General features: G+C 53.2%; 1 pseudogene across 1 annotated transcript in view; it reads left to right on the top strand.

Annotated features, from left to right (window-relative positions):
- Positions 1-11,171: 11,171 nt before the first annotated feature.
- LOC309583700 (olfactory receptor 14J1-like) overlaps positions 11,172-17,432 on the top strand; it is a 30,805-nt pseudogene continuing 24,544 nt past the window's right edge. Inside the window, exon 1 of the transcript in view lies at positions 11,172-12,066. The product of the transcript in view is annotated as an olfactory receptor 14J1-like (transcript). The remainder of the gene's footprint in view (positions 12,067-17,432) is intronic.

Here is a 17,432-nt window from a genome sequence, read left to right as displayed (position 1 = left end):
TTAATTCCCTGCTGGATGCAGCAACCAATTTTATCCTCTCTACCTGATCATCCAACCCAGCATCACATTTGGAATGTGCACACAACAAGTGTTGCTGTTTCAGTTCAAGAATCCACACACTCCCTGTCCATGTAGCAGCAACAGGGCTAAAGCCAATCTGCTCTGGAAGGTCATTTTAGCTGGGGCTGGCAATTGTTCCTTTATTTCAGCAAACCCCAAAGGAGCTGCATTCACTGAAGTTCCCATTTGCAGAGCCCAATGGTGTGGGGCTGGTCTGTTCCTAAAGGCAGATCTTTGCGGAGCAGAGATGGATTCTAAAATCCATCCCGCTGGAGTTCCCGCACTGGGATGTTTCCCAGTTCCATCCCCTTTAACCTTTCCCCACAGTCGGGTTCCCGGTGGTGACTCCTTGCACGAGGGACGGAACGTTCATACCCCCAGTGTCCGTGGTGCTCCTGATTCTCCCAGGGGCAAACGTGTGCTCCAAATTCCATCCCTTCCCACCCATCCTGGGGCTCCTAAGGATCTGACCGTGTCCTGCTGACACTGTGCCTCTCCAAGGCTCCTTGTTTGTTGGCTCAGCCCAGGTGTCCCTGAGAAAGGCAGAATCATTTCTACAAACACAGCCCAGCCTCAGAGCCTGGGCCACAGCCAGGAGCCGCTGGACCTCAGCATTCCAAACAGCTCAAGTGTCTGTCCCAGGGCAATCCCACTTTTCCTTGGTCCTGGCATCCTTTGGCCTTGACCTTGTTAAATCTGGATATTTTATACCCACCTCTAAGGGGTCCTGTGGGAGGCCTGGGCTCCCTGCCCAGCCCAGACACCCCTGAACTGGCTGAAAACATTCCCAGTGTCCTGTCTGAGGGCCATTCCATACTGCTGGAATTTGACAGCCCCAGGGGGTATCAGTGCAATCTGTCAGCTGATCAATATTTCCTGAGGTAATTTCCAGATCCGCTTTGGAAATGTTACAATTCTCAGCACTATTGTTCTGATGTGTCCATGGTAAGGAATATTCTCCTTCCATCCCTGTCCAGGTGCCTTGGGTGCTATTTCCTTCCCACACGCATTCCCAGATTTTTGTCAAATTGTTGACTGAAGCTCCCCATGGCACTGGATTTTCTGCAGAGGTTGGTGTTGGCAAACAAGCTGTTACAGGGGTTACATTCTGTCATCTGCCAACACCTTGAACTGACTTTGAAAACCGCATTTCCCTTCCCAGAAGTCAGGAACATCGTTTCTATTATTATTATAGATACACAATTATTGATCATCTTTATCCAGATCCAATAAATAGTATCCCCTTAGAAAATCAGATTCAATACCTAAAACAATAGGATTTATGTAAAACCCCAAACTCCACGGTGTCAGTCAGTCTTGTTTCTGCTGTGTTTAATGTGTGCTCGCTGGTTTTACCCACATGTGATGAACCCCGAGTTGGATTCCTTCTACCTTGAGTGCAGGGTAGGTTACCAGGAGGACTTGAGATGGTCCCTTCCACTTTGGCTGGATTGTTCCAGAATTCCAGGTTCTGATGCACACCGCATCTCCTGGTTGGAAAGGATGTACAGGCGAGTCCAGCCCCAATGATCTGTTGAGAACCATGCACCTTTTAAGGCTTACAAGAGTTAGTCCCAGTGCTATTAAATATTCATTTCTGCAAAACTTCTGAGCCTTCCCTTGTCTTGTTGGTGCCACATGGGAAAGCTTCTGGCCATCCAGAAAAAGGATCCACCAAATGCCAAAATGTGCCAGTGCCCCTTCTGCCTGGGCACTTCTGCAAAATCAGTTGGCCAAAATCACCTGGTGATTCCCATTTAACCAGCCCTGCAGGCAGCCTTCTTCCTTCAAAACCAATCCCATTTTTCTCAACAACTGATTATTTTTTGCCATTTTTCTGCTTACTAGATGCCTTTGTAAACTGGCCACCATATTCTCCATTTCCTCCTGTGTTTGCTGATGTTTTAGTTCCGTTCTACATTAATTGTGGAGCTACAATTACCTGCCCACACGGGGTTACCAATCACCTGCTGGGATTTTCCGTAGCTGCTGCTGCTGCTGGGGCTGACTGCCTGTCCTGATCACTGGAATCTGGTTGTTGTTGCAGAACATTCCAGTTTTTGCTAGGTATTAGTGCAAGGAGAGCTTTTGCAGCCCCCTCTTGAGCTGCTTGGTCAGCCAATGGATTCCCTGGATTACCTGGGGAGTCTCCAAACCCATGGGCTTTACAAGGGCACCAGGGCCACTTCTTTTGGCTTTGGCACACTCTGCAGTAGGGGACTGATTTCTTTTTGTGCTCACTGGAGACCTCTGTGCCCTTTCCTTCCATGTGGCTCCCTGGGCGTGTATTATTCCAAACCCAGAGTTCAAATCAGTCCATATGGTCACCCTTTGTCCTTCAGGGATTTCTAGGCAAGGTCATTCATTCTGCTTTTTGTGCTGCTCTGTTCAAAGCTAAAGCCTGGCCTTCTAGGACCTGGCTCGAGGTTCCCCCTGCACACCCAGCTGCCCGTTTCCCATCCGCACCACGCTGCTCCCACCAGGGTGCAGGGCCAGTGCTGGCTCCTGCATGGGATTGCTCTCGAGGTCCCAGAGTCTGCCAGAACACACTTGTTCCATGCATCCCAGGCAGTCATGGCACAAAGACTCCAAGCCTTCTCTTAGAAGGGACTCCAACACTTCCCCACCTTGGGGACCTTGAACCAAACCCTGCAAAGCTTTTGCTGCACCTTACAGGCAGGTCAACAGTTTACACCAGGAAAGGAAAAGGAAAAGGAATAGGAAAAGGAAAAGGAAAAGGGAAAGGGAAAGCGAAAGGGAAAGGAAAAGGGAAAGGGAAAGGGAAAGGGAAAGGAAAAGGAAAAGGAAAAGGAAAAGGAAAAGGAAAAGGAAAAGGAAAAGGAAAAGGAAAAGGAAAAGGAAAAGGAAAAGGTGCCTTGATCTGACCAGGGCTCTCTCTCTGATTTCCTTTGGAGCAGGGATCAAAGGCTCTCCCCAGAATCCTTCCGTGCTGCCTGCAGGTGCTGCCATCCCTCAGATGTGTTGGAATTCCAGAGGATGAGGCCACGGGGTGTCCCAATGGTGCCTTGGTTCCATGGCCCCGCAGTGTAACCATGGTGTCCTTGGCTCTGCAGTGGCACCATGGACCCTTCATTCCATGAGGCCCCACAGTGTGGCAATGGTCCCTTGAGTCCAGGAGGCCCCACAAGGTCCCAATGGTCCCTTGGTTCCGTGGCCCCGCACTCTCACAATGCTCTCCTTGGCTGCACAAGGTCCCGCAGTGGCACAAGGGTTTCATTTTCTCCTGGATTTCTTTTAGCTTTCTTTCTTTCTTCATTCTTTCCTCTTTTTTCTTTCTTTTTCCTATTTTTTTGTTGCTTTCTTCTTTCTTTCTTCATTCTTTCTTTTATTTTATCTTGTGTCTTTCTTTCTTTTCTTTTCTCCTTCTTTTTTGGTTCTTTCCTCTTTTTTTTTTAAAGTTTTTTTGTTTCACATTACTTAGTCTTTCTTTCTTCTTCTCTTTTTCTTCACTTTTTAAATTTTCTTGTGGATTTCTTTTCGTTTTCTTTCCTTCTTTTTTCTTTCCTTCATTTTTTTACCTTTTTTCTTTTTCTTGTCTTTGTTGCTTTCTGTTTTTCATCTTTCTTTCTTTTTCTGCTTTCTTTGGTTCTCTTGTTCTTTTATTTTTTCTCATGTCTTTCTTTCTGTCATTTTCTTTCTTCCTTGTTTCTTTCTTCTTTTTTTGACTTTTCTTAACATTTATTTTCTTGTTGGTTTCATGTTTTCAGTCTTTCTTTTTTTCTTCCTTTCCTTCATTCATTTTTATTACCTTCTTGCTTTTTTCTTTATTTCTTCATTTTTCAATATTTCTCTTGGTTCTTTAATTGTTTCTTGCTGCTTTCTTCATTTTATTTTTTCATTTTTCTTCTTGGTCTCACATTATTGAGTCTTTCCTTTATCTTTTACTTTCCTTTGCTTTTTAAATTTTCGTGTTCATTTCTTTTAGCTTGCTTTCTTCATACTTCACTCTTTTATCTTTTTTTCTTTCTTTTAAATTTTTTTTGTTGCTTTGTGTTTTCCTTCATTCTCTTTTGGCTTTCTTTCTGTTCTTCTTTTGTTTTTTTCTTGTGTCTTTCTGTTCTTTTTTTCTTTCTTCCTTGCTTCTTTCTTTCTTCTTTTTTTTTCTTTTCCTTTTATTTTTCTGTTGGTTTCATGTTATGTACTCTTGCTTTCTTTGTTTATTTCTTTGTTTCTTTCTTCTTTTCTAATTTCTTCACTTTTTTCATTTTCTTGTTAGTTTTTCTTTTCTTTCACTTTCTTTCTTTCCTCTTTTCTTCCTTTCTTTCATTTTTATTATCTTTTTGCTTCCTTGCTTCATTTTTTTAATGATTTTTCTTTTCTTTTTAAATAATTTTTCCTTGTTGGTTTCATGTTATTTAGTCTTGCTTTCTTTCTAATTCTTTTCTTTTTTAATCACTTTCCTTTTTTATATGTCTTTTGATCTTCTTCCTTTCTTCTTTTCTTTTTTTTCATTTTTATTATATCTTTCTTGCTTCCTTCCTTCATTTTTAATTTTTTTCTTTTTTTTTCTTTTTTATTATTTCTTGTTGCTCTCTTTCCTTCTTTCTTTTTTTCTTTCTTCTATTTTTCTTTTCTTCCTTCCTTTCCTTGTTCCTTCCTTCCTTCCTTCCTTGCCCAATTCTCACCCCACTTAAGGGGTGCAAAGCAGCAGGACCCCCTCCCAATTGGGATCCCCTCACCCTCCCAAAATGTGGGGACTTCACCTCAGCCCCCCAAATTGCAGGGGGTTTCGGCACCTTCCCCAAATTCACTGCAACCTCCCAGAAGCCACCTAGAGGCCCCAAAATTGTCAAAAAGCAGCAGGAGCCTCCCCAAAAGCAGCTCCTTCTTTCCCTTCCTGAAATGCCCCACTCCAAGTGCCCAAACCACCCCATCAATCCCAAACTTCATCCCACCCCCACAATGCCACCCCCATCCCATCCCATCCCATCCCATCCCATCCCATCCCATCCCATCCCATCCCATCCCATCCCATCCCATCCCACCCCATCCCATCCCATCCCCATCCCACCCCATCCCATCCCATCCCATCCCATCCCATCCCATCCCATCCCATCCCACCCCTCCTGGACACCAATTCCCCTTCTGTGCTTCCTGACTCCCCACAGCCGGGCCTTGGGGCTGATGGATCGAGCCATTTGGGGCTGCCATCGACACATTGGGGCTGGCATTGAGTTGATTGCAGGCACCCGCTCAATCCCTCCATCCCAAATGGGAGCTTGGAACCTCTCCTCAGCCCTTGCTGTGCCCATGGGCTCACCTCAAGTCCCAAAATGAGAGCCAGGGCCCCACAGCCCATTCAGAACCTCTCAACATTGCCACAAACAGCAGCATCCTTCCCAAAATGGGCTCCCTGCATCCCTGACCATAGGTCCCTCTTCCAAGGAACAGAGCCCCCCTCTCACAACCTCTCCCAAAACATTGGGGGGACCCCAAAACTGCCTCAGGAACGGGACATACCCTGAGATCCCTTCAGGAATGTGGGATACCCCAGAACCCACTGAGGAACGGGGTCCCCCCGGCCTCATCATGCGCAGCCTTCAGCTGTCTCAGGCAGAGCCCATCCCGCCCTCAGCAGCCCCAGCCCAGCCCAGCCCAGCCCTCCTGGGCAGGAAGCCCCAATGGCCGAGCCGGCCTGGGACACTTGCAGGGATGCGGGGGCAGCCGCAGCTTCTGGGGCCAGCCTGGGCCAGGCCCTGAGCGCCCTGCCAGGGAACCATTGCTGCCCCACATCCCATCTCAGCCTGCCCTCGGGCAGCGGGAAGCCGTTCCCTGGGGCCCGGCCCCGCAGGCCCTTGGCAAGAGTCTCTCTCAGCCAGCAATTGCTGCTCCTCCCTGCTGCGGGGCCCAAGCTGCAAGTTGATTTTCTGCCGCTGGCCCCGGCCCAGCCCCGAGCCAGGGCCAGGACCTTGCCCTGGAGCTCTGCGGGCGCTGCCTTTGTGCGGCCGCAGCGCAGCGGCCGCAGCTCGGAGCTGCCCTTTGTGTCCCCGCCGGCAGCTGCCAGAGCTGGCGGGGCCGGGCCAGGGCCGGGCCAGCCCCGGCCTTCCCGGCTCTGGGACACAGCGGCGGCAGCCCCAGCCTTCCAGCCCTGCACACGCTCCCACACAAGCCTCCAGAGCCGCGGCCACGCAACGCAACTGACCGGCCGCTGACCCCCCAGCCTGGCCTGATGGCCATTCCTCTGCCCACACCTCGGCCAAGCTCCCCTTGGCCACCTCCTGAGCCACAGTGCCACACACAAGTGGCACATACAGCTACAGAGCTCTGCCCACAGCTGGCAGGGAACGTTCCTTCAACAGAAAAACCACCAAGAAAAAGAGAACTGCCCCCAGCAGAGCTGTTCCCTCCTGCAGTAGTTACACCTGCACACCCACAGCGCCTGAGACTGCAAGCAATGAGCATTCCCTGGGCACATGTGCAGCCCAAGCAGCTCGAGGACAGCCTTGCAGCAGGACTGCTCTCAGCTGAGCCAAAAAGGCCCCTCTGGCAGCTGCAGGGCCATTGCAAAGGGCAAGGGCCAGAGCCTGGGCCCACGGCGGAGGAAAGGGCTCTCAATTCCCCTGCCCTGGCACCTCAACCCTGTTCCCAGGCTGCTTCCCACACAGGATTGCTCTGCAGGACTGCGGAAAGCTGAGAGGCAGCTCTGGCTTCTCCACTTCTCCTGTGCTAAAGCTGCCTGGCAGAAGAAATGGAGGGACAGCTCTGGTGGCACAATCCCTCCCGGCCCAGGGCCCAGCACTGGGAAGGTCTTTCCGTGCCGAGGCTTTGCTGCGGCCAAGGAAAGCTCCTGGCTCAGGGTCACCTTTCCTGCTGGGCCAGAGCCCCCGAGTGGCCCAGCAGCAGCAGAGAATTCCAGCACAGCCCCGGCACGGGCAGGGCGGCCCTGGGCGGGCTGCGGGAGCCGGCAGCGCCTGAGCTCAGAGCAGCTGAGCCCGGGGGCTCTTGGCCAAGGCCGAGGCCCAGCGAGCATTTCTCAGCTCGCAGGGCGGCCTGGAAAGGTGCTGGGGGGGATCATTCAGCCCCCAGGGCGGTCCCAGTGGCTCCCAGGATTTCCATGTCCGTGCTCCCAGCGCTGCTCCCAGCCCTGATCCGTGGGGATGGCAATGTCCCGCTCCCTTCCCGGGGCAGGCTCACACCTGAGCCAGGTGTGCAGGGCAGGACCTTGCCCTGAGCCCAAGCCCTGTCCCCCCTGCAGGATCTGCTTCCCATCGGCCTCTTCCTCCTGCGGCCCCAAGCCCAGCTCGGTGCTGAACGAAGGGCGCTGGGCCGGGGTCATCCCCCGGCGGGGGCTGCACACCCCCTCTGCCCCCTCCCCAAATTCCCTCCCGGGGCAGCAGGGGCTGCCTCAGGAGCCCTGGGGCTCCTGGGGCTCCGTGCTTTCCTTCCTAAAGAAGAGAACCATCCTTCCCATCCAGGCTCCCATGGCCAAAACTGAGATTCTACCTCCCAAATTCTGTCTATCCAAGGATTGCTCCCAGACAAAAGCTGCCATGAGAGACAGGTCTGGCTGCCCTCGCCCATGGTGGCCACCTCTCATCTTCTTTCCAAACTCTTGGACTTTGTGCTTTTCTTTCATGTGGAATAAACCCATCCTTCTCAACAAGGTGTCCATGGCCAAAATTGGGATTCCACCTCCCAAATTCCCAATATCCAAGGGCTGCTCCCAGACAAACCTGCCAGGACAGACAGATGTGGCTGGCCTTGGCCTCTGGTGGCTGTGTCTCATCTGCCCCTGAAACCCTGGGGCTCGGTGCTGCCCTTCCTCTGGAGACCACTGTGACCCTGCGTGGCCTCGTGGAACCCAGGGGCCGTTGTGACCCTGCAGGGCTGGTGGCACCAAGGGGACCATTGTGACCCTGTGGCGTTCCATGGAACCAAGGGGCCACTGTGGCACTGCTGGCCCCAAAGAACCGAGGGGCCTTTGTGACAGGGCAGCTGGGGAGGCCCAGAGTGGACACCAGGAGAAAGGAATTTCCCTCCCAGGCAGGGCTGGGGTGCAACACGTCCCCCAGAAGGAGTCTGGAGCAGCCCAAGGCTTTGTGTGCCCAGGCAGAGGCAGGCAGGACGCAGAGCTGCCAGCAAAGGAAGGGGCCAGCCAGGTGGGGCAGCCGGGGGGATGAGGACAGCCTGCAGGGACAGAGGCGCAGGGCAGGGACACCGTGGGACAGCCTGGGCTGCAGAGGGCAGAGGGATGGGCAGCAGCTGCAAGGCCCTGACAGAGCCAACTTGTGCAGCCCTTTGGCCACGGCTGCTGGCCCTGGCCCTGAGGCCAGGAGGGGACAAGTGACCCCTGCAGCCCTGGGGCCTCAGTGCCTCCTTGTCCCTGCCCAGCAGCCTGGCAGGGGCCGCCCCATGGTGCTGCCCTGGGCACTGCCCATCCCCACATCCCAGTGCCCCGGCAAGAGCCCTGAGCACTGAGGGAGGGACAGGATCTGCCTTGCCAGGGGCTGGGGCTCAGGCCTTGGCCCTTTGCACTCCTGGAACACAGCCAGCTTTGCTCAGCACCAGAGACACCTTTCCCTTGCTTGTCCCCCCCTGCCATCGCTGCCTCCAGAGTTCTGCTCTCACTGGAACCTGGGGACACTTTCACGTGAGTCGTGTCCCTCACTGGGACCCATTAAAAGTTAAAGAAACTTTGGACTTCGAATCTGACTTTGAGTTCTTGGGAAGTTTTTTGAAGACACTCTGAGGGACTGAGTCTGATGTGAACAACACCAAAGCCCCGAGAGGGTCATTAAAATCCTTGTGCTGCTGCTGTGCTGCTGAGCTGGGCTGGGCTCCTGGCACAGAGGGAACTCTCAAGCTCCTGGCAACCAGTGAGAGCTTCAAAGAGGCAGCTCTGCTGAGGAGCAGCTCCTCTGCCAGCCCAGCAGGGCTGAGGGCACTGCCTGCAGGTACCTGGCAGGAGTGAGCAGAGAGCTGGCTAAAGCAGCTGGGAGGGCAGCTCTGAACTCATTCCTGGAGAAACCTTCCCAGCGTGGGACACAGTGAGTCTCTGGCTGCAGGGATCCTCTAGAGCTGGCCCATGGCACGGCTGCCATGGCTGTGAGGATGGCTCTGCTGCCGTTCCTGCCTTGGGGGAGGATGTGCTGCAGAGCGGGGCTGCCCTGGGCACCGTCAGAGGGACAGGGCAGGATGGCTCCTGCTGCCAGGGCCGGCTGCAGGCTGTGAAGGTGGGCAGCAGCCAGGGGTGCCCAGGGCTGTCCTGCAGAGCAGCTCCTGCAGCCCTGAGGGCTCTTTGCCAGGCCAGGGCATCTGCCACCTGCCAGGGGCAGCTCTCAGCCTGCCTGGCAGCTCCCCATGGGCGGTGCAGGGGAGCTGTGGCTGCAAGGAGTGACTCCTGCAGGGCAGGTCCTGCTGCTGTGGAGAGGCTGCTGTGGGGGCCAGGGCTGCTCAGAGCTCCAGCTCATGCCCAGCTCATTCCTGAGGGGATTTTCATGAGCACATTCAGGGCAGGAGATTCCTGCTTGAGTCTCTGCTTTCCTCAGTTTGTGCTCCCACTTTTCCCAGGCTCAGCTTGGTGGGAATGGAAACTCAGCTGTGCAGGTGGAGCAGGGGCTGAGGCTCTTAAACCATCCCACTGAGGATTCCTGGGAGCCTCAGCAAGTGCCTGCACCTCCGCGGCCTCCAGATCCAGCCAGCATCACCTTTCCATGGTGCCCAGGCCCGGGGGAGCTGCTCTTTAATCCCCGCAGCCCCGAGCGGCTGCCGGGCAGGGCTGGCCCAGGGGCTGGGCTGGGCTCCGGCAGCAGCGGCAGGGACGGAGCCCGGGCCGCAGGAGCAGCTCCCGGCTGGGACAGCTCCAGCAGCAGAGCCGTGGGCAGGGAGGGAGGGAGGCAGCGCTGAGGGCAGCCCTGCTGAGGGGAGCTGTGGCAGCTGCCGGGCCTGCCCTGCAGTGCAGACACCGCGCTGAGCAGCGCAGCCCCGGTGTCCCCTCGCAGCCAGCACAGCCCTCAGCCCGGGGGCTCGGGGCCCTCAGCCCGGGGGCTCGGGGCCCTCAGCCCGGGGGCTCGGGGCCCTCGGTGCCCTCCTGGGCCGGCAGAGCAGCACCAGAGATGAAGGGCATCTCTGCGGCCGCGGGCCCGTTCCTGCTGCCCGGGGCCTGAGGGCGACTGTCCTGCCCTGGTGCTGCCCGGGAGGGGCTGGGCAGCGCTGCGCAGGGAAAGGCTTTTCCTCAGGGCCCGGCTCTCTCTCCTTGCCCTGCTCAGCTGCTCCTGGCGCTGCTCAGGGGCTCTCTGGGAATGGCAGCTCCAGCTGCAGGCTCAGGCCCAGCCCTGGGGCTCCTCCTGTGCAGGCTGAGCACAGCAATGGGGTGTCCCAGCTCCCTGTGCCCCGGGAGCTCTGGGCACGCCGGGCTGGGAGGCTGGCAATGAGCCGGCTCTCCTCCAGCAGGGCCATGGACAGGACCCTCGCTGTGCCCTCGGGATGCCATCCCAGCTGTGAGCTGCCTTCCAGGGGACACTGGGGCCGGGAGTGTCCTTGGCCAGCAGTGGGGCTGAGACTCTGAGAAAGGCTGAGCCACTTTGCTCTGCTGTGGGTCCCTCTGCTCTCAGCTGTGCCAGGCTGATTTTCAGGGGAACACAGTGACTGCCCTCGATCTCAGGAAGGGCAGCTGGGGACAGATGGAGCGACAGAGCAGCTTCCCTCACCCTTCTCTGAGTTACAGCCAATGCTCTTGCCTTGCACAGCTCTCTGCTCTCCCTGGGCACGGCAGGAAACCCTCTCAAAGTGCCTTTGGCCGTCACCGTTCCTTAGCCCTGGCACAGGAGATGCTGCCCAGCTCCTCTGCCTCAGGAGCACTTTGGGCTGATGGAGTCCAGCCCCAGGACCGGCCCCTGTCCCCATTCCCATGTCCCCGCTGAAGCAGAGCAGAGCTGACTCCTCGCTGTCCATGGGCACAGCCCCTGCTCGTCACAGCAATGGGGCCAGATCCCAGCAGAGCTCCAGGCACGGGGCTGAGGGAAGGGCTCTGAGAAAAGGAAAACTGGGGGGCAGGGCCAGGAGAAAGGGCTTGGACATTGCTCAGCAAAGTCTCCCTTGACTCCTCACTGTCTCGTCCTTCAACAGCACTCCATGGCCAGAGGCTCAAAATGTGCAACAGCAGCTCCATCAGCCCCTTCCTCCTGCTGGCATTGGCAGACACGCGGCAGCTGCAGCTCCTGCACTTCTGCCTCTTCCTGGGCATCTCCCTGGCTGCCCTCCTGGGCAGCGGCCTCATCATCAGCGCCGGAGCCTGCGGCCAGCACCTGCACAGCCCCATGTTCTTCTTCCTGCTCAGCCTGGCCCTCACCGACCTGGGCTCCATCTGCACCACTGTCCCCAAGGCCATGCACAATTCCCTCTGGGGCACCAGCCACATCTCCTCAGCATGTGCTGCTCACGTGTTTTTCTTTCTGTTCTTCCTCTCAGCAGAGGATTTCCTCCTCACCATCATGTGCTACGAGCGCTACGTGTCCATCTGCAAAGCCCTGCACTACGGGACCCTCCTGGGCAGCAGAGCTTGTGCCCACATGGCAGCAGCTGCCTGGGCCAGTGCCTTTCTCTACGCTCTCCTGCACATGGCCAATACATTTTCCCTGCCCCTGGGCCAGGGCAATGCCCTGGGCCAGTTCTTCTGTGAAATCCCACACATCCTCAAGCTCTCCTGCTCACACTGCCACCTCAGGGAGCTCGGGCTTGTTGTGTTTTCCATCTGTTTAACTTTTGGTTCTTTTGTGTTCATTGTTTTCTCCTATGTGCAGATCTTCAGGGCTGTGCTGAGGATCCCCTCTGAGCAGGGCCGGCACAAAGCCTTTTCCACGTGCCTCCCTCACCTGGCCGTGCTCTCTCTGTTCCTCAGCACTGTTATGTTTGCCCACCTGAAGCCCCCCTCCATCTCCTCCCATCCCTGGATGTGGCCCTGTCAGTTCTGTACTCGGTGGTGCCTCCAGCCCTGAACCCCCTCATCTACAGCCTGAGGAACCAGGAGCTCAGGGATGCCCTGAGGCAAGTGAGGACTGGATACTTTTCACAAGTTAAAATCTTTCTATTTTCTTCTGCCATGCGAGGAAAATTATGACTAGGATGCTTCTCAGAAGCAATAAACTCTCTCTTTTCTGCTCCAGAACCTTCAGAATGTAACTCTTTACAATCTTGGCCTCTTTTTCCTCTTTGTCCATATTTTCATTGGTGCTTTTTCTTATTCTTTTTCTGGTGTTATTCTGCTTTTTATAAAGTACTGTAGTACTACTCCTTGCATTTCTGCATGAACATCTACCTTTCTTTTGAAACACAAAGACTTTCAGGAGGCTTCTTCCCTGTGCATTTGAATATAAACAAGGGGCTGTCCTGACCTTTGTGTCCAAGGTTTGTTCCTCAGCCCTTCTCTGGCTCTGCAGGGGCAGTGCCTGTGGGCAGAGCTGGAGGGAAGAGACTCCCAGCACAGCAGCACGGCCAGGGACAATGGCCCAGCCTCTTCCCACCTCTGCTCTTCCCAGCTCCACACTCCCTTTCCCAGCCCTTCTGAGGGTGCAAGGCCGGAGTGCTCGGGCAGCTCGGTCACTGTCCTGCTGCGTGTCCGTGCTGTGAGCACAGGCAGGGACAGGCCACGGGCACTGCTGGGACACAGCCGGGCTCCAGCACAGCAGCTCCATCAGCAAAGGGCATCTCCTGGGGGCAGGGCAGGAAGGCTTCGCTCTCCTCCAGAGCTGCTGCCAGGAATGTGCCCCAGGAATGCCCTGGCAAAGCAAACCCCAGTGCCCAGGGGCAGGGGGGAGTGTGCAGGGGGGGCAGGCAGCAGTGTCCTGGCACTGCCAGAGCTCCTGGGATGGACCTGAGGGAGCAGCAGAGCAGGGCCTGGGCTGTGCCTTTGTTCCGGGCACAGCCTGGGAAGGTGCCCAGGGCAAGTGTCCCACACCAGCCCCTGCCACCAGCAATCCCAGCACTGGCCTCTGCCCTCCCCTGCAGGAGGTTGTTTGTCCCTGCACGGAGGGACACCAAGTGACCAGGCCAGCAGTCCGTGTTTGCTGTGTCCTGAGGAGCCTTCAGCAGTGCATCGAGTGGGTGTGGGGAGATGAACCCGAGTGAGCACAAACACCATCAGCAGCACTCGGGGCTGGCACAATTCCAGGGGCACAAACTGTGCCCTGAGGCCACTTCACTCCCAGAGTAATGTCCTCTGGGAAAGCACCTGTTATAAACATATAGTATTGGCTTCTCGCAAAGTATTAAAGTAGATATTATATAATGTTAGAAATGCTTTTTGCTGTGTGGATGTAGTTTTCTCTCGTTTTAGCAAGAATGTTAGCAAGTGTGAGCAAGTAAGATAACCTCCAAGGGAGCAGAGGATGAGGCCCAAGGAGCTGCTAATCAACACTTTGTCCAGAGAACAAAAGGGCCCAAAGGCTGCTCCGCCCAGAGAACGGGCAGCCAGGAGGGTCCGAGAGCTGCTATCACCGCTCTGCCCGGGGGGCAAAGAGGCCCAAAGCTGCAATCAGCCCTGACTGTCTGGAGAATTAAGAGATCCACCCCACCATCGACTCTTACCTAGCGGGCCCAACCCCAAGAATCAAAAGAAATAAAACCACAAGGCAGAAGACTACGCATGCTCTAAAAAGGCGGACCCAAGGAGTGGCCATGCAGATCAATTCCTGGAAAAGTTTTAATATGAATACAGAACAGACAGTAAAAATGGTATAAAAGAGACTCACCTCGGGCATCAGGTGTGCTCTTGGCAGAGCGCCAAGGCACCCGGCCGTTATCCCTTTGCTTTATTTTACGTGTCTCTTATTGTCTTTATGTTAAACTCTTTAAATTCTAACAGGAGAGTGAACCTCGCTTTTCACAGCACCTGAATTCTTTGCTGGGCTGTGCTGAGAACTGCATGCAGACAAACGTCCAGGGCAGGGAGGCTCCAGGGAAAGTGCTCAGGACAGCCAAGGGCTGCACAGAGAGACACCGGAGTGGTGGGTCTGTGGGGAGAAATCACAGCTGCCTCCCTTGGGAATCGCCCCCAGGACCTGGACAGGCCTGTGCTGTGTTCTGGGCACTGACCTGGAACCGAGGGATGTGGAAAAGGCCTCTGGTGTCAGGGACGTTGGGAAGGCTGGGCAGGCACTGGCATTTGTCCCTCAGGGATTCCATGAGGGTCCTGCCAAGATGAGCTCTGCTCCTCCTTGGAGCCCTTCATGGGCACAGAGGGCTGAGAGACCTTTCCAGGACAGGCTCAGGCCAAGGAGCCCTTGAGTCTCTCAGCCCCCCGTCGGTGCCTGCTGGAATTCAATCCCCCTCCCCATCCCGCAGCAGCCCTGCATTTCCCTCCTCCAGCCTTGCTCTCCAGCACAGCCACGGGGGCTCTTCGGGCTCTCGGCTTTTCCTGCAGCCACCGAGGCCAGCTGAGCTCTGCCTTCCCCACACTCAGCCCTGCCCAGCGCAGGCAATGCCCAGAAATTCCCTGTGTGTCCCTGGCCTCGCTGTCAGCCCCGGCAGCGGCTCCGTGGCCCCTCTGTGCCCCGCTGCCCCAGCCATGGTGCCCCAGCCCCTGTGCAGGCCCAGCCCAGGACAGGAGCGCTGCGGGTGGGAACGGCCCCTGGGCCCTGCTGCCCACAGCAGCCTTGGGGCTCTGCGCTGTTGAGCTTTGGACGGGGTACCCTTCCTTCCCGGACCAGAGTGAGAGAGCAGAGGAGGCTGCTGTTCTGCTGAGTTCTGTATTTCATAGTCTCACAGCTTTCTTGAAGGCAGAGTTCAAAGGGGGTTACATGATAAAGGCAAGCAGCAACAGCAACAACAGGCAAAAACAGCTTCTTCTTCTTCTTCTATATGCTCTATATGCTCTATATGCTCTAGACTCTATATTTTTTCTTACAGAAGTGTGGATTAGATTTGTTAATTGACCAATAAGATTAACACACGATTCTAGTTTTCCTTTTCTTAACCGATCCTGGTCTAATTCTAACAGTCGTAAGCCTCACACCAGTGTTACACAGGTATTACACAGATTTGTGGATGCAGTTTCTATCAGCTCTTATTGTTTACGTGAACGCTCTATCTAAAAAATGTGAACAGTGTCATTCTATCCATATTTTGTCTAAAGTAAAGAATTCTGTGAAAAGGTAACACTGCTGCAGTAAGAACTGTGTTTAAGGTCTCTGCTGCAGCTTTTCAATGTTTAAGGCACTTAGCATATATTTCTACTAAAAGTTAAAAAATCTGTATTTCTATTTCACTTTGGTGTGACTTCATGTATCTCAGCTTGTCCAAAGGTTTTAATTCAACCCCTGTGCTTTGGCTTCCCTCTGGGCCTGAGTCCAGAGGAGCTTTCACTTCAACAAAACAGAACACTTACAAGAAAAGTAAATGGAGTGGGAACTCATGAGAGATTGAATTTTCTCTGATTCAACTCCAGGATTGATGCCATAGACTTCTGAGTGGAAGAATAATTAATTCATTCTCCTTAAGACAATAAATCAAGAGAATAAATTAGACTTTTGTATCAGGTATGAGTGAATAGATTGCATCCAACATAAGTTTTTCCTGTAGGATTTTTATTTTTTTTTTTTATTTTCTCAGGAGATTGTATCAAGGCAGAAGAATTAAATTCAAGATATTTGTAGCAAAGAGATCTCTGCTGAACTGATTGTTCCAAATAAACATATCCCTTACCCCATATTTCCATGACCAGAAGTTTTACTAATTTTGGACTCTAGTATATTGTACTGTATGTGTATTCAGAATACTTTGCAACAGTTAAATTTGCTTAAATTTCATTTCAGACATTTACTTAATTTTAAGAATTTGCCTCATTTCAGCCATCTTTTAAAAAGTATTTTCACACTTTTATTTTTTTTGTCTGTTACCTTTTCAGTGAGGAGGATCATCATTTGGGTTTTCTCTTGGTACCTCACTAATGCACTCTGAGAGCCATGTTCTGTGTTATTAATGTAGTAGTGATCCGGGGTTCATGGATGGCTACTGCAGGAAACTTGATGGCCAGTAGTGAAAACAGCAAAAATAATGATGAGAGGAGCCACAGACGTTCTGCTGTCTGAGAACTGTGAACTGCCAAAATCAAAAAGGTCAGTGCTCTTCTGGTTCAGAATGCCCTTCAGTTGGAGCTGGAACATACTTTGGGCTAAGAGCCTGAGCACAAGAGGCTGTAGCACCTATTTGGTTCAGCAGTTCCCTATTGCCCTACTCCATACTCCACTGCATTCCAGCATGTGATTTGCTGAGCTGTAGACTGTCCCTGAGTGGTGTGATTGCCTGGAATGCTTGAAAATTTGGCTTCACATTCCTCAGTTTCTTTTCAGCATTTTCTCTGTTCCCCTCGTTGCCTGACACCAGCCCCTGTTTTACTTCTAGATGGAGAACAAGGTTACAAACTACAACTTCTCTTCCTATGTCCTTAGAGGGGTTCTCACCTGTAATAATAAATGAAATAGGTTTCATTCCTTTTGATTCCTCCTGGTATGATGCAAAGAAAGGAAAGGTAGCTGGAACTATGGCTTTTTGGGGTGGCTGTTTTACCAGAGCCCTGGGTCTGTATTACGGATATTCGTGTTGGCCAGACTGTCTCAGCAGAAAGAGGGAGGAGTGCAATATTAATGTCAGGAGCTCATCCCTGTCCGTGATTTATTAAAAGAAGCCTAGCTTCATGTCTTAGGCCCTGAATGAAATACCTGCAGTTTGGCTGCCTGAGTTTGTATCTATGGATCCCACTTCTGTGCAATGTCTGAAGGCCAGGGAACTGCCTTTGTTACCTCTCCTACTGGCACTGCTACAGGAGAAGGAAAGAAATCCAACTAATTTTGAATCAGCTAACGTGTCCCTTTTGGATACAGAATTCACTGAGAGCCATAAATACAGTGCGTGGCTTTAATAAAGCACAAACGTGAATTTTAAACCACACCTGGCATTGATGTTGCTTGGACTGAATGTGTGCACAGCCCAATGTTTCTCCTCATTGTCCCTGTTATGAATTTCTGCCATTTTTCCTCTTCATTCCTGTCTGAACAAAAGCAGACTTTGTGCCACTGAGTTGAGAACGTTATAAATAAGGTATGTAATTCGTGCTATTATGTATAAAATTGGAGTGTAATCAGACCCTACAGAGACCGAGTTTCAAAATCCCTTCACCAGCCCAGCTGAGAGAAAAATTTCACAACACTAAAAGAAGTTCTCTCACAATAAGTGAGGATTCCACCCAGGTGGGGTTAGATCTTATCACCGGGACATTTGCACCATAACGACTTGATTGCCACCTTCTGATATCTACATCTCATCTGATAAGGAATCGGACATCCCGGGAACTAAAAATAACTGTTCCAGGAAGCAGAGATGGCCCATTCATCAGCAGAAATGGCCCACTCATCACC

Source organism: Coloeus monedula (genome assembly GCF_965178545.1).
Source record: "Coloeus monedula genome assembly, chromosome: 32".
NCBI classification, from domain to species: Eukaryota; Metazoa; Chordata; class Aves; order Passeriformes; family Corvidae; genus Coloeus; species Coloeus monedula.
The sequence above is the reverse complement of the archived record's forward strand: the minus strand, read 5'-3'. Positions and strand labels throughout refer to the sequence as shown.